General features: G+C 30.7%; 1 long non-coding RNA gene across 1 annotated transcript; it reads right to left on the bottom strand.

The window, feature by feature from the left end:
- Positions 1–6,145: 6,145 nt before the first annotated feature.
- On the bottom strand, positions 6,146–7,780 carry LOC105258221. Its single transcript, XR_889729.3, has 3 exons — positions 7,422–7,780; positions 6,590–7,075; positions 6,146–6,233 (listed from the first exon to the last, which is right to left on the bottom strand). It is a non-coding gene; the product is annotated as an uncharacterized LOC105258221 (long non-coding RNA).
- Between the last annotated feature and the right edge of the window lie 796 nt (positions 7,781–8,576).

Genomic DNA, 8,576 nt, shown 5'->3' with positions numbered 1-8,576 from the left:
ATTCTCTTGTTAAAAAAGATTCAATTATTTTTGCATATATTATTTATGAAACTCTCGGGATTTTTAGCAAAGAAATTTTTATATACAAGCTAGAAGAATAACTTTATACAATCTAGAAGAATAGTTTTTATGCTTACATGCGGGTCAAAAAGAGTATGCATGAATGAGTACCCGAGAGAATGAAGAGTTATAAAAAGGTTAGATTTTGAAAAGATATATTATTATATATTCCCAAAGAAAAGTTTATCTTAGCGGGAGGATGACTGCAACCTCATTTCCGTGGACCTATTCGTAATATTTCAAAGAAAAAGCTTGTATTTACCTGAAGCTTTAGCTGAAGATTTAGCTGAAGAGTGTAAGGTGTTTTCACGATTTACAAGGGACAGAACCATGAAGGTGCGAAAGCATAAATGGTTCGAATTTCTAAACATTTCTTGGCAGTTCACGTGTACGTGATCATTCAGCTGCCGTTCTTTCTAAGCCGACAATGGGCAACGCAATGGCATGGTCGAAGCCTTTTCTTTTTCTTAGTCTTTCCAAACTTCACCCGAGCGTCGAGTTTCAATTCACATTGTGTAGCCAAGATACATAACGGTTGCGATTTATTTTAACTAACGGCGCGAATAATTTTTGCAGTTTTCAATATGATAAATTTCTTCGTCTTTTCATCGCATAAAAATATATATCAAAAAATATAATATTAAATAATATTAATATAATAATATTATTTAGTAAAAGTATTCAAAATTTGTATAAAATTTTTTACAAGTATTTAAATTCAAAAGTATTTTTTTTTGGAAAATATTTCTAAATTATAAATTTATTTAATTTATTTTAACAAATTTTTTTAAATATCAATCAAATTTTTATATAAAAATTTTATAATTTTGATTTCGCGTGTGCGAATAGAGGTAGAATCTAAATTTTATAATTCGCACATTCAACGAATTATTTCGTGCACCTTTCAACGCTTGAAAAGAATTTAAATCCAATTCATGAATTTAATCTCAAAAAAAAAAAAAAAAGAAATAAAATATAAGCTTGTGTGTGTATAATAGTATATAATAATGTTTCCAACAATTTTTTTCGTTATCCCTGTCAAAAGCATTCTATCCTGAATGAGTTCGTGTCATTTTGAGAGTATCTCGCCAAAAGATGTAATGAATAGTTACACGTCACGGCGGCATTGTTAATTCGGCCGGTGACTGGATAAAAAGGGCCGCAAACTATACAGTAGCTCGCGGCGAGTGATAACAAGATACCAGCCGCGAGAACAGTGATTAGGGACCCTCGTGCACGCCCCTCGGAACGACAAACTGACAATTTTCACCTCGTCGTTATCCTCTCGAGAGGCACGTCCATTGTTTCTGATCCCAGAAAGATCATCTCAAGCGCCCTTTCGTCCCATGCGTGCTTCTGCGAGCAGGAAGCGTGAACAAGGATACAGGATTTCTCCCTGTCCCGACCCGGATAACTCCTGACACATCTCGGGATGCGCGGAGGTGGCTACCTTCTCATTAAATCCATTATACCAAGTGAACGGCGATGAACTTGACCTGCACCGGGCCGTCAGACCGGCTTAGACAGATCGTTTAGGTGGAATCTAAATCATCTATCTACCCTTCCCCTTTTTCGATTCCTGCTGCCCGAAAGCGCGCTCGACCGCGTCACCATTCCTGACCGACCTCTCACGACTTCATTAGTACGGACTTTGGAATGCACGGGATTTCGGATATCAGGAATTAGTATGCGTAGGACATTCAATAATATAGCATAATCGCTGTATGAAATATCGATATATTTGATATACCGATATATTTGATAGCCAAGAAAAAAGGTCAGATAAACAAGACAATAAAAATTCTAATAAAATTGATACATATTATAAAATTATAAATATATATGAAAAAACATTTAAGTAACTTTCTATTAATATCATACAATTATTGTCAGAAAAATTTGACTTTATAATTGTTGTAAGAATAAGATTATTAATAAATATTAATTTCTCAATTTCTTTATTTCCAAAATTAATATATTTTATCAATGTTTCAGAAAATATCGAAAAAAATCTGCAACGGAACATTAAAGATTTTTTATCTGATCTTTTTTATTATAATTCATATTATGATAATTAATGTTCTCATATTTCTATCGCAAAAATCATCAATTACAAAAATCACCAATCTCCGCTAATAAAATGCTCAATTTAATTATCGCTTACGCATTTCATCAACTAAATAATATCAGGGAAAAAGACATACATTTCGTTAATTATTGACTGTAATTTGACTTTAATCAGCATTATAATATTATCTGATTATCTTTTACTGTCATTCAATCGCCGCAGGAATCATTTGAATGCATTAATAAAACAATTATTAATTTGATTACATATTACATTTAGTCAAATTTTCCTGACAATCAGATTCAATGACCAGACACATTTGCATGTCTAATAAAATTAATATATTCCACGATAAATTTTCATTCGAGATATGCGAGTATTTACCGATTATTATTATAATTCGTTAATCAACTTAACGTTACTCAATTATTCTTGAATGTTGTTTGAAAGTATCCGTGCAATCAACTTCCTTCACATATACACAGCAACATGATCATTAAATTAAATACAAGTTATATACATTTTATCAGCGTTTACTCAGCATCAGTGTCGGTATATTTTTTTTATATCATTGATCAAAAGGAGGTACCAAAACCGGCTTCTCATTAAATTGATTATATAAGGAAGAATAACTCACGTCACGAGTGGCAAAAGCAAGATCGTTTAATGTAAGCGATTGTGAATCATTTTGAACTCTCATTCTCACCTTTCAACTTTATGAAAATCAAAATCAATTTTGAATTTATACACTTATTCATAAATTTCTTTATATTTAAAATTGTTATCTTGAGAGATTATAATGTAATTTATTAATTCGATATTTCAACTAATGCTACAATTTATTTTTTTTCTGTCAAACTACTAAAATATTGAACTTTTCAAAAAGTTTTGTATACTAAGCTGTGGATTTGAAATTCCCCGATCTATCGAACAAGATTAGAACTACACACGACTAGATGGATCGCTAGATCAATGTATCCATAGGTTCTCCCTCCCTGTGTTAGCTTTGTTCGCGTTTGGATGCTTTATGCTTCTCCACAAACAGAACAGTGTTCGATTCATAAACTGCACAATGACATTCCGAATTGAAGGTCCGGATGCCAGAACCAAGACACACACAAGTTCACTTTTAAAGAAGTTATTTACCACCTTGTATTCATTGAATAATAGCCCATCTCGATTGACACGAAAGCTTCCAGGCATTCCCAAACAATAATGAAAGAAATAAAATAAATTTCTAGTTTCAGATTTATGTGAATAGAGTCTCCCTCCCCCTTTCCCCCTTTCCATTGATCGAAACATATCGCAAACAAAAAAATTGCACTTTTAATTCGAATTTTTTTTATCGTTCAATTATAGAAAATTACCTCCCGCATATCGAGATTATATATTTTATCTCTTTTTCACTAAAAAAAAAACAAATAATAAACTTAAAATAATTAAAAATAATTTTGATTCATTAATGTGCAGTTTATTAATCGTATAAAAAAATATAAATTTTTAAAATTAAGCGTAATCTCGGAAATAAATCGCGTTTTGTATAATTAAAGAATTATCGCCTAATTTCGACGCAAGAAACAACTCATCCCGTGTTTGTCGAATAATTATTTTCGATAGAGCGGCACAGGTGCTGTTATTCAGACAAGTCAATCGTCGCCGGTGGCAGCAAACCACCGACGCTTGTGTTGCGCAAACATTCGCGAGGGCCTACACATAATGATTGCAAGCCACCAACTATAACCGGCACCGGTCCCTTGCAGGATTCGTGTTTGCGTATCGATTGCACGCACGTACAGACATAGAAATCATTTGTGACATCGGTATTTCCCGACAATGCTATTAATAGCTATTACTAATTAATTCTTAGTAAGCTCTTTTTCTATCAACTTACAGCACGAGTCATCATCTTAATAAAAACTTTTTTTTTTTTATTATACATACTTGATTTTTCTATCTCATGCTTCTTTTACGCAATATTTTGTGTATAATGCAGACAATATTATGAAAATTATGATTTTAGATACGCTAACAATAATTTTTTTCTATTATATAAATAAAATTAAATAAAAGATGAAAATGATTGCAAATGAATCTAACGCGATAATTGTACTCGTTTATATACGATTGCAAAAGTGCGCGCAAATATTATTAAATTCGCATGAATGAGTATTTTGCAATTTACGTCGTGAAAGTTTGACCGCGATGCATCATTTTCACGACACGTGCGTGATAATTCGAATTAGGTACAGAATTTCTCTCTGAATTCGCTTGATGAAAAAGAGTGTCGATCGTCGCGACCCTGAGCAACCACTTGACGCAGGTAAATCAGTTTTTATCAAACTGAGCGATCAATGAACCGATTTCGTTCGACATAACCATCACGCGACCGATCTCTTTACGCCGTATATGATTCATTATTATTGAATGGATATAAGGAATATTTTAACAATAATAAACATTAATAACAATAAATATATAATAAACAATAATAAACATAAATATTTCAACAATAATAAATATTTCAAAAATATAAATTTTCCCTTGTAAATTTTTTAATTTTCGAAATTTTCCGTATTTCAAACATAAAAAAATTATAATTTATATTACTTTGTTACATCCAAACATTAATATGAACCTTATTTTCATGATCTAAGTCCCTCTCGTGAAAACGCATTCATTAAATAAATAGAAATTTATAATCTGCACATATACATACATATTGTTATGTGAATTTTGATATTGTCTTCACAATACAGAAAGTTATATTATCCATTGATGATATTTATAATATGAATATTGCTGAAATGCATTACACTTTCTTCAATAACATTTATAAACATACGCTTTCAATAATAAATAAATTTAATCTGAATAAATTAAATTTGAATAATTTGCGAAACCGATGATTTAAATGTATAAAATAAATTTTAATAATTAGTGGACCTTTCTCGAGTATTAAAATTAATACTGATAATTCGAATGTATTATTAATAAATTAATAAATAAACATCAAATAAATATTGATTAATATAATGCAACAATATAACCAAATATAATAGAACCTCCATATAAATGAAATTATATATATTTTCAATAATCCGATTATATTTTTTTAATAAATAAAATTAGTTTCAATTGTTTGATGACATTACCAATAAAGAAAATTAATTTAATTTCCTCGTACGTTTAATAATGGATAAAACTGATACTTATAATCATGTCAACATATATTTTTAATAAATAAATTCATTAGTTATTTGTGTGAAAAATACACTTGTCGAATAAATAAAATTATCTTCAATGAAATGATTATATCATTCTAAAAAAAAAAAATATATATATATATATATATATATATATATATATATAATTTTGTTTGCTGACATTTTTTTCACTAACTTTAATTTTGAATCATTAAAGTCTGAGCTTTTCTGATGAATACTAATTCAGGCTCTCTTAAAAATACATTAATAAATTTATATTGACCACACAAATAACATTAATTTAAATCGATAAGAAAAAAGTGTATGCTTTTCAGAATTAAATACTTTTATAAATATTTCATAAATTTATTCTTTCTCATTTTAAGATAATGGATTTAAAATAATTAAAGTAGAGATAAGAGTGTTATAAAATTTATAATTCTTTCATTTTTCGCTTAGTTGAAAATATTTTTAACACACTAAATATTGTAATAATAAATAATACAAATAGATTTTTGTATATGTATTATTCTTATTATATTTTACAATTTTTTAAATTTAGTAGTTAACAACATTATCGTATATTAATACAAATATATTATGTTTTTATATTTTATACAAATAAATAAAAATGAGTTAATAAAGAATAAAAAAGTTAATAAAAAAATGATATATTAATTTGAATTAGAACTCAAACTCATTTATTAATTAAAGAGGAATGTTCCATAATTTTATTACTCATTATTTTTGCATTAATCCATTACCTTAAAATTCTAACATGAGCAATAAAAAATGATGTGACTCACCATATGATGATTATAATAATATTGGCACGACTCGCAATCAGCATAACTCAAGTAACGTACATGACATGGAACTCGGCTGCACTCCCGGAAGTTGATCTGCAAAAAGAACATAAAAAAATAATTTTATTAATTTGCTAATTAAAAGTATCAAAATTAAAGTATCAAAATTAAAAGTATCAAAATTAAATTACATTAATTTATACGCGCAACCAAATTTATTATCTCATTGTCGAGGTGAGAATATATTAAAGGAGATATATATATATATTAAAGGAGATATATATATATAATATATATATATCTTGCTTTTTATTACACATCGCAATGTATATTCGAGACAACAATGTTAACTGCCTGTCAAGACGCGATGAATACGTGACTCGACGACGCTAAATCATTCCGAACAGGTAAATAATTAGTCACAAAAGTAAGGTATAAATGGATTTACTCACCGCAATTTTCTTCTCGCTCAATCATCACCGTTGTCAATTCTTCGCCCAACACTCGAACACAAATCACTCGGAAAAACGCGGTCAATTATAATTGATCAATCGCCCGTGACTTTATATGACTTATTTCGATAAATAATATTCGCGAACGAGATCGCACGTCACTTTGCAACGACACTCCCGATTTTCACGGCGCCATCTTCAATCGACCATCGAATTCGCGGCAAGAAAATGCAATGACAATGACGATCGAGTCAAAATAAAAATCTAATCCACGCTCATTGTTTCGCATTCCCGATCAGCTTTAACGCGCACTTTAAACGATTTTAATAACGTAAAATACTGTTAAACTGCCCGACGACGCTTGCTATGCTCGACTACGTCACTCGAAAAGACTAGTGATATATCAAATGCGTGGCAACTTTGCAGCGTAAAAAATGTGACGTCACGAGTCTCGCCATTTCTATTACCACTGTCGCTCGGAAAAAGCTGAAAAAAAAAAATAATATATAAACATAGTAATAAAAATACTGCTCTCTCCCTCTCTTTCTTTCTCCTCTCTCTCTCTCTCTCCCCCCCCTCTCTCCCCCCACCTTTCCTCCTCTTTTCGCTCTTTTAAAAAATATATCGAATATTTGACGTGATAAGATATAATTGAATAATGCTACGTATGATACTAAAATATGAGAATCTAATGCTGTTAATTATTAATTGCGCCCCATAATTAATACAACGAACTATGCGACGCGAGATGCGTATCGATCGCGAACAAGCAACGCGTCTTAACAAATAGAATATATCGACGGGGACATTCCATCGTTTATTCGATACGTACCGGTTACGGGATTTCGTTAATTATAGCCGTCCATGCTAATTAACGACGATGCTCCATCGTTGTTGCAGGCGGGACTCGATTACGAAAATGACGAGAGAAACGATGCGAGATGCGTTTTGCGCGAAATTAACGGTCTAATGTCCTACGTCACGGGTCCTACACGAGTAAAAACAAAGCTGGCCCCTAGCGAGTCGAATGAAAACTCTTATCACATATAATGTCGTCGGAGCTATATCTTTCGGAGCTTATTACGCGCGTTTTAAACTATTTCAGTTACGCGCGTTTTAAACTATTTCAGTTACGCACGTTTTAAACTATTTTAGTTACGCGTGACACGCATTAAATCGCCCGTACACACATACGCGTCTCACACCTACGACGCTCGTTGCTCGACTACGAAAACGCTAGTGATAAAAAAGCACAGGAATTTCCCCGCGGGCAATGACGTCACGAGTCGCGCCGCGTCTCCGAACGCCCATCGTTTTTTGCGTGGAATTTCGATTATGAAAACGGAAAGAAAAGCGAAGGTGATATAATTCGATTCTATAATACTATTCTATAATACTTGATGAATGAAAATATTATAAATATTAGAAAAAGTACAGATTTATAAGAATAACCTAAACAAATTTATAATAAAATAAAGTAAAATATTTTTATATATTAAAGTGAAGTAAAATAATATATGCATAATTCATTATTCTATTATCTCTATTATTCTATATAATTAATATAATTTATCAATATAATTTAGTCTCTCATTTCTATAATAAACAATTCTCGGGATCTATCCCTTAAGAAAAAAAATATTTCTATTAAATATTTTATATATTCCATGACTGTTCATCTTAATGTTACATATGCTTTGATTGATCAAACCTGAAAGAACTAGTCTTCTAATTGGCCAATCAGAGACGCTTTAAAGCACTGATAATACCAAGTGGAACATACCATATATTATATCCATATATTTTATGTTCGCGAGATTTATATTACAATCTTTTCTCGTCGAAAACTAAATTTTGCTTTCGAGACTCATTTATTACATACAGTGAATTACTTACAGTGAATTTATTGCCATTGTTTTATTCAAGTTGAAGCACGCCGTAATGGTGAAAATTTTATTTTAGATCAGGCCGGCGTCCTCTGCGCGTC

Source organism: Camponotus floridanus, unplaced genomic scaffold (assembly GCF_003227725.1).
Source record: "Camponotus floridanus strain SB8 unplaced genomic scaffold, Cflo_v7.5 scaffold58, whole genome shotgun sequence".
NCBI classification, from domain to species: domain Eukaryota; kingdom Metazoa; phylum Arthropoda; class Insecta; order Hymenoptera; family Formicidae; genus Camponotus; species Camponotus floridanus.
Note: the sequence above shows the minus strand (reverse complement) of the source record. Positions and strands in the feature narration are given on the sequence as shown.